Consider the following 18,502-nt stretch of genomic DNA (forward strand, 5'->3'; position numbering starts at 1 on the left):
CGTGGACCAAGAATCAACACGAGATGAGAGGTTAGTCCCTGGCTTCGACTCCTGAGGAATACCACCTTACCACAAGCACCTCAAGAGGAGGCTTCTCTCAGCTCTAGGTATGTGAGAGGGATCCTGAGTTTGCGGCCTCAAGTGGAATGGACACCGCGATGCCCTGACTCGAAATAAGGCCGGATATCCCTGCAGTGACTTGAATGCAGGCTCGTCTTGCATCTCCCAAGAAGAAAGGATGTCTGAATCCCCTGTGGAGACCACAGAGAAAGACCTAGTTCCCCACCTCATCACGACCGGAGGCCTCACATCCTTTGAAAACTCCAGAGGTACGCGGAGATCAGTGCCTCCAAAGGAGACGATGCCTGACTCCTCGTGAAACTTGATAGGAGTCCCAGGATTCCTGTGGCACTTGGAAAGGGACACTTGGTCTCCCGCCTCAGCTGGAGAGGCGTCCCAATTGCCCTGCCAAGCCTCGAGGAGAATCCAGAGTTGTCCCTCGCAACTAGGCAGGAGTCCTGACGTCGCTGAAGAAACACGTGGGTGGAAGGGCCATCCCCGTCGTAACTCGAGAATTTACCCCAGGTTCCCGCCGCAACTCGAGAAAAACCATGAGACTTCCCCCTCGATGCGAGATGAGGCCCGATTCCCCTGCACTGCGTGCAGAGCAATTCCGTGTTGCACATCACACATGAAAGGAGCCTTGATTTCCTTGATGGCACTCCAGAGAAACCCCAAGAACACTGTTTCAAGGCTAGAGGGATCCTGAGGTCACTGTAGCAACACGAAAGAGCTCCGTGGGCCAAAAATCAACTCGAGATGAGAGGTTAGTCCCTGGCTTCGACTCCAGAGGAATACCACCTTACCACAAGCACCTCAAGAGGAGGCTTCTCTCAGCTCTAGGTATGTGAGAGGGACCCTGAGTTTGCAGCCTCAAGGGGAATGGACACCGCGATGCCCTGACGCAAAATAAGGCTGGATATCCCTGCAGTGACTTGAATGCAGGCTCGTCTTGCATCTCCCATGATGAAAGGATGTCTGAATCCCCTGTGGAGACCACAGAGAAAGACCTAGTTCCCCACCTCATCGCGACCGGAGGCCTCACATCCTTTGAAAACTCCAGAGGTACGCGGAGATCAGTGCCTCCAAAGGAGACGATGCCTGACTCCTCGTGAAACTTGATAGGAGTCCCAGGATTCCTGTGGCACGTGGAAAGGGACCATTGGTCTCCCGCCTCAGCTGGAGAGGCGTCCCAATTGCCTTGCCAAGCCTCGAGGAGAATCCCGAGTTTTGTCTCGCAACTAGGCAAGAGTCCTGACGTGGCTGAACAAACACGTGTGTGGAAGGGCCATCCCCGTCGTAACTCGAGAATATACCCCAGGTTCCCGCCGCAACTCGAGGAAAACCATGAGACTTCCCCCTCGCCGCGAGATGAGGCCCGATTCCCCTGCACTGCGTGCAGAGCAATTCTGTGTTGCACATCACACATGAAAGGAGCCTTGATTTCCTTCATGGCACTCCAGAGAAACCCCAAGAACACTGTTTCAAGGCTAGAGGGATCCTGAGGTCACTGTAGCAACACGAAAGAGCTCCGTGGACCAAAAATCAACTCGAGATGAGAGGTTAGTCCCTGGCTTCGACTCCAGAGGAATACCACCTTACCACAAGCACCTCAAGAGGAGGCTTCTCTCAGCTCTAGGTATGTGAGAGGGACCCTGAGTTTGCGGCCTCAAGTGGAATGGACACCGCGATGCCCTGACTCGAAATAAGGCCGGATATCCCTGCAGTGACTTCAATGCAGGCTCGTCTTGCATCTCCCAGGACGAAAGGATGTCTGAATCCCCTGTGGAAAGCACATAGAAAGACTTAGTTCCCCACCTCATCGCGACCGATAGCCTCACATCCTTTGAAAACTCCAGAGGTACGCGGAGATCAGTGCCTCCAAAGGAGACGATGCCTGACTCCTCGTGAAACTTGATAGGAGTCCCAGGATTCCTGTGGCATGTGGAAAGGGACACTTGGTCTCCCGCCTCAGCTGGAGAGGCGTCCCAATTGCCCTGCCAAGCCTCGAGGAGAATCCAGAGTTGTCCCTCGCAACTAGGCAGGAGTCCTGACGTCGCTGAAGAAACACGTGGGTGGAAGGGCCATCCCCGTCGTAACTCGAGAATATACCCCAGGTTCCCGCCGCAACTCGAGAAAAACCATGAGACTTCCCCCTCGATGCGAGATGAGGCCCGATTCCCCTGCACTGCGTGCAGAGCAATTCCGTGTTGCACATCACACATGAAAGGAGCCTTGATTTCCTTGATGGCACTCCAGAGAAACCCCAAGAACACTGTTTCAAGGCTAGAGGGATCCTGAGGTCACTGTAGCAACACGAAAGAGCTCCGTGGGCCAAAAATCAACTCGAGATGAGAGGTTAGTCCCTAGCTTCGACTCCAGAGGAATACCACCTTACCACAAGCACCTCAAGAGGAGGCTTCTCTCAGCTCTAGGTATGTGAGAGGGACCCTGAGTTTGCAGCCTCAAGGGGAATGGACACCGCGATGCCCTGACGCAAAATAAGGCTGGATATCCCTGCAGTGACTTGAATGCAGGCTCGTCTTGCATCTCCCATGATGAAAGGATGTCTGAATCCCCTGTGGAGACCACAGAGAAAGACCTAGTTCCCCACCTCATCGCGACCGGAGGCCTCACATCCTTTGAAAACTCCAGAGGTACGCGGAGATCAGTGCCTCCAAAGGAGACGATGCCTGACTCCTCGTGAAACTTGATAGGAGTCCCAGGATTCCTGTGGCACGTGGAAAGGGACCCTTGGTCTCCCGCCTCAGCTGGAGAGGCGTCCCAATTGCCTTGCCAAGCCTCGAGGAGAATCCCGAGTTGTGTCTCGCAACTAGGCAAGAGTCCTGACGTGGCTGAACAAACACGTGTGTGGAAGGGCCATCCCCGTCGTAACTCGAGAATATACCCCAGGTTCCCGCCGCAACTCGAGAAAAACCATGAGACTTCCCCCTCGCCGCGAGATGAGGCCCGATTCCCCTGCACTGCGTGCAGAGCAATTCTGTGTTGCACATCACACATGAAAGGAGCCTTGATTTCCTTCATGGCACTCCAGAGAAACCCCAAGAACACTGTTTCAAGGATAGAGGGATCCTGAGGTCACTGTAGCAACACGAAAGAACTCTGTGGACCAAAAATCAACTCGAAAAGAGAGGTTAGTCCCTGAATTCGTCTCCAGAGGAATACCACCTTACCACAAGCACCTCAAGAGGAGGCTTCTCTCAGCTCTAGGTATGTGAGAGGACCCTGAGTTTGCGGCCTCAAGTGGAATGGACACCGCGATGCCCTGACTCGAAATAAGGCCGGATATCCCTGCAGTGACTTCAATGCAGGCTCGTCTTGCATCTCCCAGGACGAAAGGATGTCTGAATCCCCTGTGGAAAGCACAGAGAAAGACTTAGTTCCCCACCTCATCGCGACCGATAGCCTCACATCCTTTGAAAACTCCAGAGGTACGCGGAGATCAGTGCCTCCAAAGGAGACGATGCCTGACTCCTCGTGAAACTTGATAGGAGTCCCAGGATTCCTGTGGCACTTGGAAAGGGACACTTGGTCTCCCGCCTCAGCTGGAGAGGCGTCCCAATTGCCCTGCCAAGCCTCGAGGAGAATCCAGAGATGTCCCTCGCAACTAGGCAGGAGTCCTGACGTCGCTGAAGAAACACGTGGGTGGAAGGGCCATCCCCGTCGTAACTCGAGAATATACCCCAGGTTCCCGCCGCAACTCGAGAAAAACCATGAGACTTCCCCCTCGCCGCGAAATAAGGCCCGATTCCCCTGCACTGCGTGCAGAGCAATTCCGTGTTGCACATCACACATGAAAGGAGCCTTGATTTCCTTGATGGCACTCCAGAGAAACCCCAAGAACACTGTTTCAAGGCTAGAGAGATCCTGAGGTCACTGTAGCAACACGAAAGAGCTCCGTGGGCCAAAAACCAACTCGAGATGAGAGGTTAGTCCCTGGCTTCGACTCCAGAGGAATACCACCTTACGACAAGCACCTCAAGAGGAGGCTTCTCTCAGCTCTAGGTATGTGAGAGGGACCCTGAGTTTGCGGCCTCAAGTGGAATGGACCCCGCGATGCCCTGATGCGAAATAAGGCTGGATATCCCTGCAGTGACTTGAATGCAGGCTCGTCTTGCATCTCCCAAGATGAAAGGATGTCTGAATCCCCTGTGGAGACCACAGAGAAAGACCTAGTTCCCCACCTCATCGCGACCGGAGGCCTCACATCCTTTGAAAACTCCAGAGGTACGCGGAGATCACTGCCTTCAAAGGAGACGATGCCTGACTCTTCGTGAAACTTGATAGGAGTCCCAGGATTCCTGTGGCACGTGGAAAGGGACTCTTGGTCTCCCGCCTCAGCTGGAGAGGCGTCCCAATTGCCTTGCCAAGCCTCGAGGAGAATCCCGAGTTGTGTCTCGCAACTAGGCAAGAGTCCTGACGTGGCTGAACAAACACGTGGGTGGAAGGGCCATCCCCGTCGTAACTCGAGAATATACCCCAGGTTCCCGCCGCAACTCGAGAAAAACCATGAGACTTCCCCCTCGCCGCGAGATGAGGCCCGATTCCCCTGTACTGCGTGCAGAGCAATTCTGTCTTGCACATCACACATGAAAGGAGCCTTGATTTCCTTGATGGCACTCCAGAGAAACCCCAAGAACACTGTTTCAAGGATAGAGGGATCCTGAGGTCACTGTAGCAACACGAAAGAACTCTGTGGACCAAAAATCAACTCGAAAAGAGAGGTTAGTCCCTGGAATCGTCTCCAGAGGAATACCACCTTACCACAAGCACCTCAAGAGGATGCTTCTCTCAGCTCCAGGTATGTGAGAGGGACCCTGAGTTTGCGGCCTCAAGTGGAATGGACACCGCGATGCCCTGACTCGAAATAAGGCCGGATATCCCTGCAGTGACTTCAATGCAGGCTCGTCTTGCATCTCCCAGGACGAAAGGATGTCTGAATCCCCTGTGGAGACCACAGAGAAAGACCTAGTTCCCCACCTCATCGCGACCGGAGGCCTCACATCCTTTGAAAACTCCAGAGGTACGCGGAGATCAGTGCCTCCAAAGGAGACGATGCCTGACTCCTCGTGAAACTTGATAGGAGTCCCAGGATTCCTGTGGCACGTGGAAAGGGACACTTGGTCTCCCGCCTCAGCTGGAGAGGCGTCCCAATTGCCTTGCCAAGCCTCGAGGAGAATCCCGAATTGTGTCTCGCAACTAGGCAGGAGTCCTGACGTGGCTGAACAAACACGTGTGTGGAAGGGCCATCCCCTTCGTAACTCGAGAATATACCCCAGGTTCCCGCCGCAACTCGAGAAAAACCATGAGACTTCCCCCTCGCCGCGAGATGAGGCCCGATTCCCCTGCACTGCGTGCAGAGCAATTCTGTGTTGCACATCACACATGAAAGGAGCCTTGATTTCCTTCATGCCACTCCAGAGAAACCCCAATAACACTGTTTCAAGGCTAGAGGGATCCTGAGGTCACTGTAGCAACACGAAAGAGCTCCGTGGACCAAAAATCAACTCGAGATGAGAGGTTAGTCCCTGGCTTCGACTCCTGAGGAATACCACCTTACCACAAGCACCTCAAGAGGAGGCTTCTCTCAGCTCTAGGTATGTGAGAGGGACCCTGAGTTTGCGGCCTCAAGTGGAATGGACACCGCGATGCCCTGACTCGAAATAAGGCCGGATATCCCTGCAGTGACTTGAATGCAGGCTCGTCTTGCATCTCCCAAGACAAAAGGGTGTCTGAATCCCCTGTGGAGACCACAGACAAAGACCTAGTTCCCCACCTCATCACGACAGGAGGCCTCAAATCCTTTGAAAACTCCAGAGGTATGCGGAGATCAGTGCCTCCAAAGGAGACGATGCCTGACTCCTCGTGAAACTTGATAGGAGACCCAGGATTCCTGTGGCACGTGGAAAGGGACCCTTGGTCTCCCGTCTCAGCTGGAGAGGCGTCCCAATTGCCCTGCCAAGCCTCGAGGAGAATCCAGAGTTGTCCCTCGCAACTAGGCAGGAGTCCTGACGTCGCTGAAGAAACACGTGGGTGGAAGGGCCATCCCCGTCGTAACACGAGAATATACCCCAGGTTCCCGCCGCTACTCGAGAAAAACCATGAGACTTCCCCCTCGCCGCGAGATGAGGCCCGATTCCCCTGCACTGCGTGCAGAGCAATTCCGTGTTGCACATCACACATGAAAGGAGCCTTGATTTCCTTGATGGCACTCCAGAGAAACCCCAAGAACACTGTTTCAAGGCTAGAGGGATCCTGAGGTCACTGTAGCAACAAGAAAGAACTCTGTGGACCAAATATCAACTCGAAAAGAGAGGTTAGTCCCTGGATTCGTCTCCAGAGGAATACCACCTTACCACAAGCACCTCAAGAGGAGGCTTCTCTCAGCTCTAAGTATGTGAGAGGGACCCTGAGTTTGTGGCCTCAAGTGGAATGGACACCGCGATGCCCTGACTCGAAATAAGGCCGGATATCCCTGCAGTGACTTCAATGCAGGCTTGTCTTGCATCTCCCAGGACGAAAGGATGTCTGAATCCCCTGTGGAAAGCACAGAGAAAGACTTAGTTCCCCACCTCATCGCAACCGATAGCCTCACATCCTTTGAAAACTCCAGAGGTACGCGGAGATCAGTGCCTCCAAAGGAGACGATGCCTGACTCCTCGTGAAACTTGATAGGAGTCCCAGTATTCCTGTGGCACTTGGAAAAGGACACTTGGTCTCCCGCCTCAGCTGGAGAGGCGTCCCAATTGCCCTGCCAAGCCTCGAGGAGAATCCAGAGTTGTCCCTCGCAACTAGGCAGGAGTCCTGACGTCGCTGAAGAAACACGTGGGTGGAAGGGCCATCCCCGTCGTAACTCGAGAATATACCCCAGGTTCCCGCCGCAACTCGAGAAAAACCATGAGACTTCCCCCTCGCCGCGAGATGAGGCCCGATTCCCCTGCACTGCGTGCAGAGCAATTCCGTGTTGCACATCACACATGAAAGGAGCCTTGATTTCCTTGATGGCACTCCAGTGAAACCCCAAGAACACTGTTTCCAGGCTAGAGGGATCCTGAGGTCACTGTAGCAACACAAAAGAGCTCCGTGGGCCAAAAATCAACTCGAGATGAGAGGTTAGTCCCTGGCTTCGACTCCAGAGGATTACCACCTTACCACAAGCACCTCAAGAGGAGGCTTCTCTCAGCTCTAGGTATGTGAGAGGGACCCTGAGTTTGCGGCCTCAAGTGGAATGGACACCGCGATGCCCTGACTCGAAATAAGGCCGGATATCCCTGCAGTGACTGGAATGCAGGCTCGTCTTGCATCTCCCAAGACGAAAGGGTGTCTGAATCCCCTGTGGAGACCACAGAGAAAGACCTAGTTCCCCACCTCATCGCGACAGGAGGCCTCAAATCCTTTGAAAACTCCAGAGGTATGCGGAGATCAGTGCCTCCAAAGGAGACGATGCCTGACTCCTCGTGAAACTTGATAGGAGACCCAGGATTCCTGTGGCACGTGGAAAGGGACCCTTGGTCTCCCGTCTCAGCTGGAGAGGCGTCCCAATTGCCCTGCAAAGCCTCGAGGAGAATCCCGAGTTGTCCCTCGCAACTAGGCAGGAGTCCTGACGTCGCTGAAGAAACACGTGGGTGGAAGGGCCATCCCCGTCGTAACTCGAGAATATACCCCAGGTTCCCGCCGCAACTCGAGAAAAACCATGAGACTTCCACCTCGCCGTGAGATGAGGCCCGATTCCCCTGCACTGCGTGCAGAGCAATTCCGTGTTGCCCATCACACATGAAAGGAGCCTTGATTTCCTTGATGGCACTCCAGAGAAACCCCAAGAACACTGTTTCAAGGCTAGAGGGATCCTGAGGTCACTGTAGCAACACGAAAGAGCTCCGTGGACCAAGAATCAACACGAGATGAGAGGTTAGTCCCTGGCTTCGACTCTGAGGAATACCACCTTACCACAAGCACCTCAAGAGGAGGCTTCTCTCAGCCCTAGGTGTGTGAGAGGGATCCTGAGTTTGCGGCCTCAAGTGGAATGGACACCGCGATGCCCTGAGTCGAAATAAGGCCGGATATCCCTGCAGTGACTTGAATGCAGGCTCGTCTTGCATCTCCCAATATGAAAGGATGTCTGAATCCCCTGTGGAGACCACAGAGAAACACCTAGTTCCCCACCTCATCGCGACAGGAGGCCTCACATCCTTTGAAAACTCCAGAGGTATGCGGAGATCAGTGCCTCCAAAGAAGACGACGCCTGACTCCTCGTGAAACTTGATAGGAGTCCCAGGATTCCTGTGGCACTTGGAAAGGGACCCTTGGTCTCCCGTCTCAGCTGGAGAGGCGACCCAATTGCCCTGCCAAGCCTCGAGGAGAATCCCGAGTTGTCCCTCGCAACTAGGCAGGAGTCCTGACGTCGCTGAAGAAACACGTGGGTGGAAGGGCCATCCCCGTCGTAACTCGAGAATATACCCCAGGTTCCCGCCGCAACTCGAGAAAAACCATGGGACTTCCCCCTCGCCGCGAGATGAGGCCCTATTCCCCTGCACTGCGTGCAGAGCAATTCCGTGTTGCACATCACACATGAAAGGAGCCTTGATTTCCTTGACACTCCAGAGAAACCCCAAGAACACTGTTTCAAGGCTAGAGGGATCCTGAGGTCACTGTAGCAACACGAAAGAGCTCTGTGGGCCAAAAATCAACTCGAGATGAGAGGTTAGTCCCTGGCTTCGACTCCAGAGGAATACCACCTTACCACAAGCACCTCAAGAGGAGGCTTCTCTCAGCTCTATGTATGTGAGAGGGACCCTGAGTTTGCGGCCTCAAGTGGAATGGACACCGCGATGCCCTGACTCGAAATAAGGCCGGATATCCCTGCAGTGACTGGAATGCAGGCTCGTCTTGCATCTCCCAAGACGAAAGGATGTCTGAATCCCCTGTGGAGACCACAGAGAAAGACCTAGTTCCCCACCTCATCGCGACAGGAGGCCTCAAATCCTTTGAAAACTCCAGAGGTATGCGGAGATCAGTGCCTCCAAAGGAGACGATGCCTGACTCCTCGTGAAACTTGATAGGAGACCCAGGATTCCTGTGGCACGTGGAAAGGGACCCTTGGTCTCCCGTCTCAGCTGGAGAGGCGTCCCAATTGCCCTGCAAAGCCTCGAGGAGAATCCCGAGATGTCCCTCGCAACTAGGAAGGAGTCCTGACATGGCTGAACACACACGTGTGTGGAAGGGCCATCCCCGTCGTAACTCGAGAATATACCCCAGGTTCCCGCTGCAACTCGAGAAAAACCATGAGACTTCCCCCTCGCCGTTAGATGAGGCCCGATTCCCCTGCACTGCGTGCAGAGCAATTCCGTGTTGCACATCACACATGAAAGGAGCCTTGATTTCCTTGATGGCAGTGCAGAGAAACCCCAAGAACACTGTTTCAAGGCTAGAGGGATCCTGAGGTCACTGTAGCAACACGAAAGAGCTCCGTGGGCCAAAAATCAACTCGAGATGAGAGGTTAGTCCCTGGCTTTGACTCCTGAGGAATACCACCTTACCACAAGCACCTCAAGAGGAGGCTTGTCTCAGCTCTAGGTATGTGAGAGGGATCCTGAGTTTGCGGCCTCAAGTGGAATGGACACCGCGATGCCCTGACTCGAAATAAGGCCGGATATCCCTGCAGTGACTTGAATGCAGGCTCGTCTTGCATCTCCCAAGAAGAAAGGATGTCTGAATCCCCTGTGGAGACCACAGAGAAAGACCTAGTTCCCCACCTCATCGCGACCGCAGGACTCACATCCTTTGAAAACTCCAGAGGTACGCGGAGATCAGTGCCTCCAAAGGAGACGATCCCTGACTCCTCGTGAAACTTGATAGGAGTCCCAGGATTCTTGTGGCACGTGGAAAGGGACCCTTGGTCTCCCGCCTCAGCTGGAGAGGCGTTCCAATTGCCCTGCCAAGCCTCGAGGAGAATCCCGAGTTGTCCCTCGCAAGTAGGCAGGAGTCCTGACATGGCTGAACAAACACGTGGGTGGAAGGGCCATCCCCGTCGTAACTCGAGAATATACCCCAGGTTCCCGCCGCAACTCGAGAAAAACCATGAGACTTCCCCCTCGATGCGAGATGAGGTCCGATTCCCCTGTACTGCGTGCAGAGCAATTCCGTCTTGCACATCACACATGAAAGGAGCCTTGATTTCCTTGATGGCACTCCAGAGAAACCCCAAGAACACTGTTTCAAGGATAGAGGGATCCTGAGGTCACTGTAGCAACACGAAAGAACTCTGTGGACCAAAAATCAACTCGAAAAGAGAGGTTAGTCCCTGGATTCGTCTCCTGAGGAATACCACCTTACCACAAGCACCTCAAGAGGAGGCTTCTCTCAGCTCTAGGTATGTGAGAGGGACCCTGAGTTTGCGGCCTCAAGTGGAATGGACACCGCGATGCCCTGACTCGAAATAAGGCCGGATATCCCTGCAGTGACTTCAATGCAGGCTCGTCTTGCATCTCCCAGGACGAAAGGATGTCTGAATCCCCTGTGGAAAGCACAGAGAAAGACTTAGTTCCCCACCTCATCGCGACCGATAGCCTCACATCCTTTGAAAACTCCAGAGGTACGCAGAGATCAGTGCCTCCAAAGGAGACGATGCCTGACTCCTCGTGAAACTTGATAGGAGTCCCAGGATTCCTGTGGCACGTGGAAAGGGACCCTTGGTCTCCCGCCTCAGCTGGAGAGGCGTCCCAATTTCCTTGCCAAGCCTCGAGGAGAATCCCGAGTTGTGGCTCGCAACTAGGCAAGAGTCCTGACGTGGCTGAACAAATACGTGTGTGGAAGGGCCATCCCCGTCGTAACTCGAGAATATACCCCAGGTTCCCGCCGCAACTCGAGAAAAACCATGAGACTTCCCCCTCGCCGCGAGATGAGGCCCGATTCCCCTGCACTGCGTGCAGAGCAATTCTGTGTTGCACATCACACATGAAAGGAGCCTTGATTTCCTTCATGGCACTCCAGAGAAACCCCAAGAACACTGTTTCAAAGCTAGAGGGATCCTGAGGTCACTGTAGCAACACGAAAGAGCTCCGTGGACCAAAAATCAACTCGAGATGAGAGGTTAGTCCCTGGCTTCGACTCCAGAGGAATACAACCTTACCACAAGCACCTCAAGAGGAGGCTTCTCTCAGCTGTAGGTATGTGAGAGGGACCCTGAGTTTGCGGCCTCAAGTGGAATGGACACCGCGATACCCTGACTCGAAATAAGGCCGGATATCCCTGCAGTGACTTGAATGCAGGCTCGTCTTGCATCTCCCAAGTCGAAAGGGTGTCTGAATCCCCTGTGGAGACCACAGAGAAAGACCTAGTTCCCCACCTCATCGCGACAGGAGGCCTCAAATCCTTTGAAAACTCCAGAGGTATGCGGAGATCAGTGGCTCCAAAGGAGACGATGCCTGACTCCTCGTGAAACTTGATAGGAGACCCAGGATTCCTGTGGCACGTGGAAAGGGACCCTTGGTCTCCCGTCTCAGCTGGAGAGGCGTCCCAATTGCCCTGCAAAGCCTCGAGGAGAATCCCGAGTTGTCCCTCGCAACTAGGCAGGAGTCCTGACATGGCTGAACAAACACGTGGGTGGAAGGGCCATCCCCGTCGTAACTCGAGAATATACCCCAGGTTCCCGCCGCAACTCGAGAAAAACCATGAGACTTCCCCCTCGCCGTTAGATGAGGCCCGATTCCCCTGCACTGCGTGCAGAGCAATTCCGTGTTGCCCATCACACATGAAAGGAGCCTTGATTTCCTTGATGGCACTCCAGAGAAACCCCAAGAACACTGTTTCAAGGCTAGAGGGATCCTGAGGTCACTGTAGCAACACGAAAGAGCTCCGTGGACCAAGAATCAACACGAGATGAGAGGTTAGTACCTGGCTTCGACTCTGAGGAATACCACCTAACCACAAGCACCTCAAGAGGAGGCTTCTCTCAGCCCTAGGTGTGTGAGAGGGATCCTGAGTTTGCGGCCTCAAGTGGAATGGACACCGCGATGCCCTGACTCGAAATAAGGCCGGATATCCCTGCAGTGACTGGAATGCAGGCTCGTCTTGCATCTCCCAAGACGAAAGGGTGTCTGAATCCCCTGTGGAGACCACAGAGAAAGACCTAGTTCCCCACCTCATCGCGACAGGAGGCCTCAAATCCTTTGAAAACTCCAGAGGTATGCGGAGATCAGTGCCTCCAAAGGAGACGATGCCTGACTCCTCGTGAAACTTGATAGGAGACCCAGGATTCCTGTGGCACGTGGAAAGGGACCCTTGGTCTCCCGTCTCAGCTGGAGAGGCGTCCCAATTGCCCTGCAAAGCCTCGAGGAGAATCCCGAGTTGTCCCTCGCAACTAGGCAGGAATCCTGACATGGCTGAACACACACGTGTGTGGAAGTGCCATCCCCGTCGTAACTCGAGAATATACCCCAGGTTCCCGCCGCAACTCGAGAAAAAGCATGAGACTTCCCCCTCGCCGCGAGATGAGGCCCGATTCCCCTGCACTGCGTGCAGAGCAATTCCGTGTTGCACATCACACATGAAAGGAGCCTTGATTTCCTTGATGGCACTCCAGAGAAACCCCAAGAACACTGTTTCAAGGCTAGAGGGATCCTGAGGTCACTGTAGCAACACAAAAGAGCTCCGTGGACCAAGAATCAACACGAAATGAGAGGTTAGTCCCTGGCTTCGACTCCTGAGGAATACCACCTTACCACAAGCACCTCAAGAGGAGGCTTCTCTCAGCTCTAGGTATGTGAGAGGGATCCTGAGTTTGCGGCCTCAAGTGGAATGGACACCGCGATGCTCTGACTCGAAATAAGGCCGGATATCCCTGCAGTGACTTGAATGCAGGCTCGTCTTGCATCTCCCAAGAAGAAAGGATGTCTGAATCCCCTGTGGAGACCACAGAGAAAGACCTAGTTCCCCACCTCATCGCGACCGGAGGCCTCACATCCTTTGAAAACTCCAGAGGTACGCGGAGATCAGTGCCTCCAAAGGAGACGATGCCTGACTCCTCGTGAAACTTGATAGGAGTCCCAGGATTCTTGTGGCACGTGGAAAGGGACCCTTGGTCTCCCGCCTCAGCTGGAGAGGCGGTCCAATTGCCCTGCCAAGCCTCGAGGAGAATCCCGAGTTGTCCCTCGCAACTAGGCAGGAGTCCTGACGTGGCTGAACAAACACGTGGGTGGAAGGGCCATCCCCGTCGTAACTCGAGAATATACCCCAGGTTCCCGCCACAACTCGAGAAAAACCATGAGACTTCCCCCTCGATGCGAGATGAGGCCCGATTCCCCTGTACTGCGTGCAGAGCAATTCCGTCTTGCACATCACACATGAAAGGAGCCTTGATTTCCTTGATGGCACTCCAGAGAAACCCCAAGAACACTGTTTCAAGGCTAGAGGGATCCTGAGGTCACTGTAGCAACACGAAAGAACACTGTGGACCAAAAATCAACTCGAAAAGAGAGGTTAGTCCCTGGATTCTTCTCCAGAGGAATACCACCTTACCACAAGCACCTCAAGAGGAGGCTTCTCTCAGCTCTAGGTATGTGAGAGGGACCCTGAGTTTGCGGCCTCAAGTGGAATGGACACCGCGATGCCCTGACTCGAAATAAGGCCGGATATCCCTGCAGTGACTTCAATGCAGGCTCGTCTTGCATCTCCCAGGACGAAAGGTTGTCTGAATCCCCTGTGGAAAGCACAGAGAAAGACTTAGTTCCCCACCTCATCGCGACCGATAGCCTCACATCCTTTGAAATCTCCAGAGGTACGCGGTGATCAGTGTCTCCAAAGGAGACGATGCCTGACTCCTCGTGAAACTTGATAGGAGTCCCAGGATTCCTGTGGCACTTGGAAAGGGACACTTGGTCTCCCGCCTCAGCTGGAGAGGCGTCCCAATTGCCCTGCCAAGCCTCGAGGAGAATCCAGAGTTGTCCCTCGCAACTAGGCAGGAGTCCTGACGTCGCTGAAGAAACACGTGGGTGGAAGGGCCATCCCCGTCGTAGCTCGAGAATATACCCCAGGTTCCCGCCGCAACTCGAGAAAAACCATGAGACTTCCCCCTCGCCACGAGATGAGGCCCGATTCCCCTGCACTGCGTGCAGAGCAATTCTGTGTTGCACATCACACATGAAAGGAGCCTTGATTTCCTTGATGGCACTCCAGAGAAACCCCAAGAACACTGTTTCAAGGCTAGAGGGATCCTGAGGTCACTGTAGCAACACGAAAGAGCTCCGTGGGCCAAAAATCAACTCGAGATGAGAGGTTAGTCCCTGGCTTCGACTCCAGAGGAATACCACCTTACCACAAGCACCTCAAGAGGAGGCTTCTCTCAGCTCTAGGTATGTGAGAGGGACCCTGAGTTTGCGGCCTGAAGTGGAATGGACACCGCGATGCCCTGACGCGAAATAAGGCTGGATATCCATGCAGTGACTTGAATGCAGGCTCGTCTTGCATCTCCCAAGATGAAAGGATGTCTGAATCCCCTGTGGAGACCACAGAGAAAGACCTAGTTCCCCACCTCATCGCGACCGGAGGCCTCACATCCTTTGAAAACTCCAGAGGTACGCGGAGATCAGTGCCTCCAAAGGAGACGATGCCTGACTCCTCGTGAAACTTGATAGGAGACCCAGGATTCCTGTGGCACGTGGAAAGGGACCCTTGGTCTCCCGTCTCAGCTGGAGAGGCGTCCCAATTGCCCTGCCAAGCCTCGAGGAGAATCCCGAGTTGTCCCTCGCAACTAGGCAGGAGTCCTGACGTGGCTGAACACACACGTGTGTGGAAGGGGCCATCCCCGTCGTAACTAGAGAATATACCCCAGGTTCCCGCCGCAACTCGAGAAAAAACCATGAGATTTGCCCCTCGCCGCAAGATGAGGCCCGATTCCCCTGCACTGCGTGCAGAGCAATTCTGTGTTGCACATCACACATGAAAGGAGCCTTGATTTCCTTCATGGCACTCCAGAGAAATCCAAGAACACTGTTTCAAGGCTAGAGGGATCCTGAGGTCACTGTAGCAACACGAAAGAGCTCCGTGGGCCAAAAATCAACTCGAGATGAGAGGTTAGTCCCTGGCTTCGACTCCAGAGGAATACCACCTTACCACAAGCACCTCAAGAGGAGGCTTCTCTCAGCTCTAGGTATGTGAGAGGGACCCTGAGTTTGCGGCCTCAAGTGGAATGGACACCGCGATGCCCTGACTCGAAATAAGGCCGGATATCCCTGCAGTGACTGGAATGCAGGCTCGTCTTGCATCTCCCAAGACGAAAGGATGTCTGAATCCCCTGTGGAAACCACAGAGCAAGACCTAGTTCCCGACCTCATCGCGACAGGAGGCCTCAAATCCTTTGAAAACTCCAGAGGTATGCGGAGATCAGTGCCTCCAAAGGAGACGATGCCTGACTCCTCGTGAAACTTGATAGGAGACCCAGGATTCCTGTGGCACGTGGAAAGGGACCCTTGGTCTCCCGTCTCAGCTGGAGAGGCGTTCCAATTGCCCTGCAAAGCCTCGAGGAGAATCCCGAGTTGTCCCTCGCAACTAGGCAGGAGTCCTGACATGGCTGAACACACACGTGTGTGAAGGGCCATCCCCGTCGTAACTCGAGAATATACCCCAGGTTCCCGCCGCAACTCGAGAAAAACCATGAGACTTCCCCCTCGCCGCGAGATGAGGCCCGATTCCCCGGCACTGCGTGCAGAGCAATTCCGTGTTGCACATCACAAATGAAAGGAGCCTTGATTTCCTTGATGGCACTCCAGAGAAACCCCAAGAACACTGTTTCAAGGCTAGAGGGATCCTGAGGTCACTGTAGCAACACGAAAGAGCTCCGTGGACCAAGAATCAACACGAGATGAGAGGTTAGTCCCTGGCTTCGACTCCTGACGAATACCACCTTACCACAAGCACCTCACGAGGAGGCTTCTCTCAGCTCTAGGTATGTGAGAGGGATCCTGAGTTTGCGGCCTCAAGTGGAATGGACACCGCGATGCTCTGACTCGAAATAAGGCCGGATATCCCTGCAGTGACTTCAATGCAGGCTCGTCTTGCATCTCCCAGGACGAAAGGATGTCTGAATCCCCTGTGGAGACCACAGAGAAAGACTTAGTTCCCCACCTCATCGCGACCGATAACCTCACATCCTTTGAAAACTCCAGAGGTACGCGGAGATCAGTGCCTCCAAAGGAGACGATGCCTGACTCCTCGTGAAACTTGATAGGAGTCCCAGGATTCCTGTGGCACTTGGAAAGGGACACTTGGTCTCCCGCCTCAGCTGGAGAGGCGTCCCAATTGCCCTGCCAAGCCTCGAGGAGAATCCAGAGTTGTCCCTCGCAACTAGGCAGGAGTCCTGACGTGGCTGAACAAACACGTGGGTGGAAGGGCCATCCCCGTCGTAACTCGAGAATATACCCCAGGTTCCCGCCGCAACTCGAGAAAAACCATGAGACTTCCCCCTCGATGCGAGATGAGGCCCGATTCCCCTGTACTGCGTGCAGAGCAATTCCGTCTTGCACATCACACATGAAAGGAGCCTTGATTTCCTTGATGGCACTCCAGAGAAACCCCAAGAACACTGTTTCAAGGATAGAGGGATCCTGAGGTCACTGTAGCAACACGAAAGAACTCTGTGGACCAAAAATCAACTCGAAAAGAGAGGTTAGTCCCTGGATTCGTCTCCAGAGGAATACCGCCTTACCACAAGCACCTCAAGAGGAGGCTTCTCTCAGCTCTAGGTATGTGAGAGGGACCCTGAGCTTGCGGCCTCAAGTGGAATGGACACCGCGATGCCCTGACTCGAAATAAGGCCGGATATCCCTGCAGTGACTTCAATGCAGGCTCGTCTTGCATCTCCCAGGACGAAAGGATGTCTGAATCCCCTGTGGAAAGCACAGAGAAAGACTTAGTTCCCCACCTCATCGCGACCGATAGCCTCACATCCTTTGAAAACTCCAGAGGTACGCGGAGATCAGTGCCTCCAAAGGAGACGATGCCTGACTCCTCGTGAAACTTGATAGGAGTCCCAGGATTCCTGTGGCACGTGGAAAGGGACCCTTGGTCTCCCGCCTCAGCTGGAGAGGCGTCCCAATTTCCTTGCCAAGCCTCGAGGAGAATCCCGAGTTGTGGCTCGCAACTAGGCAAGAGTCCTGACGTGGCTGAACAAATACGTGTGTGGAAGGGCCATCCCCGTCGTAACTCGAGAATATACCCCAGGTTCCCGCCGCAACTCGAGAAAAACCATGAGACTTCCCCCTCGCCGCGAGATGAGGCCCGATTCCCCTGCACTGCGTGCAGAGCAATTCTGTGTTGCACATCACACATGAAAGGAGCCTTGATTTCCTTCATGGCACTCCAGAGAAACCCCAAGAACACTGTTTCAAAGCTAGAGGGATCCTGAGGTCACTTTAGCAACACGAAAGAGCTCCGTGGACCAAAAATCAACTCGAGATGAGAGGTTAGTCCCTGGCTTCGACTCCAGAGGAATACAACCTTACCACAAGCACCTCAAGAGGAGGCTTCTCTCAGCTCTAGGTATGTGAGAGGGACCCTGAGTTTGCGGCCTCAAGTGGAATGGACACCGCGATGCCCTGACTCGAAATAAGGCCGGATATCCCTGCAGTGACTTGAATGCAGGCTCGTCTTGCATCTCCCAAGATGAAAGGATGTCTGAATCCCCTGTGGAGACCACAGAGAAAGACCTAGTTCCCCACCTCATCGCGACAGGAGGCCTCAAATCCTTTGAAAACTCCAGAGGTATGCGGAGATCAGTGGCTCCAAAGGAGACGATGCCTGACTCCTCGTGAAACTTGATAGGAGACCCAGGATTCCTGTGGCACGTGGAAAGGGACCCTTGGTCTCCCGTCTCAGCTGGAGAGGCGTCCCAATTGCCCTGCAAAGCCTCGAGGAGAATCCCGAGTTGTCCCTCGCAACTAGGCAGGAGTCCTGACATGGCTGAACAAACACGTGGGTGGAAGGGCCATCCCCGTCGTAACTCGAGAATATACCCCAGGTTCCCGCCGCAACTCGAGAAAAACCATGAGACTTCCCCCTCGCCGTTAGATGAGGCCCGATTCCCCTGCACTGCGTGCAGAGCAATTCCGTGTTGCCCATCACACATGAAAGGAGCCTTGATTTCCTTGATGGCACTCCAGAGAAACCCCAAGAACACTGTTTCAAGGCTAGAGGGATCCTGAGGTCACTGTAGCAACACGAAAGAGCTCCGTGGACCAAGAATCAACACGAGATGAGAGGTTAGTACCTGGCTTCGACTCTGAGGAATACCACCTAACCACAAGCACCTCAAGAGGAGGCTTCTCTCAGCCCTAGGTGTGTGAGAGGGATCCTGAGTTTGCGGCCTCAAGTGGAATGGACACCGCGATGCCCTGACTCGAAATAAGGCCGGATATCCCTGCAGTGACTG

This window comes from Cervus elaphus, chromosome 19 (genome assembly GCF_910594005.1).
Source record: "Cervus elaphus chromosome 19, mCerEla1.1, whole genome shotgun sequence".
Classification (NCBI taxonomy): Eukaryota; Metazoa; Chordata; class Mammalia; order Artiodactyla; family Cervidae; genus Cervus; species Cervus elaphus.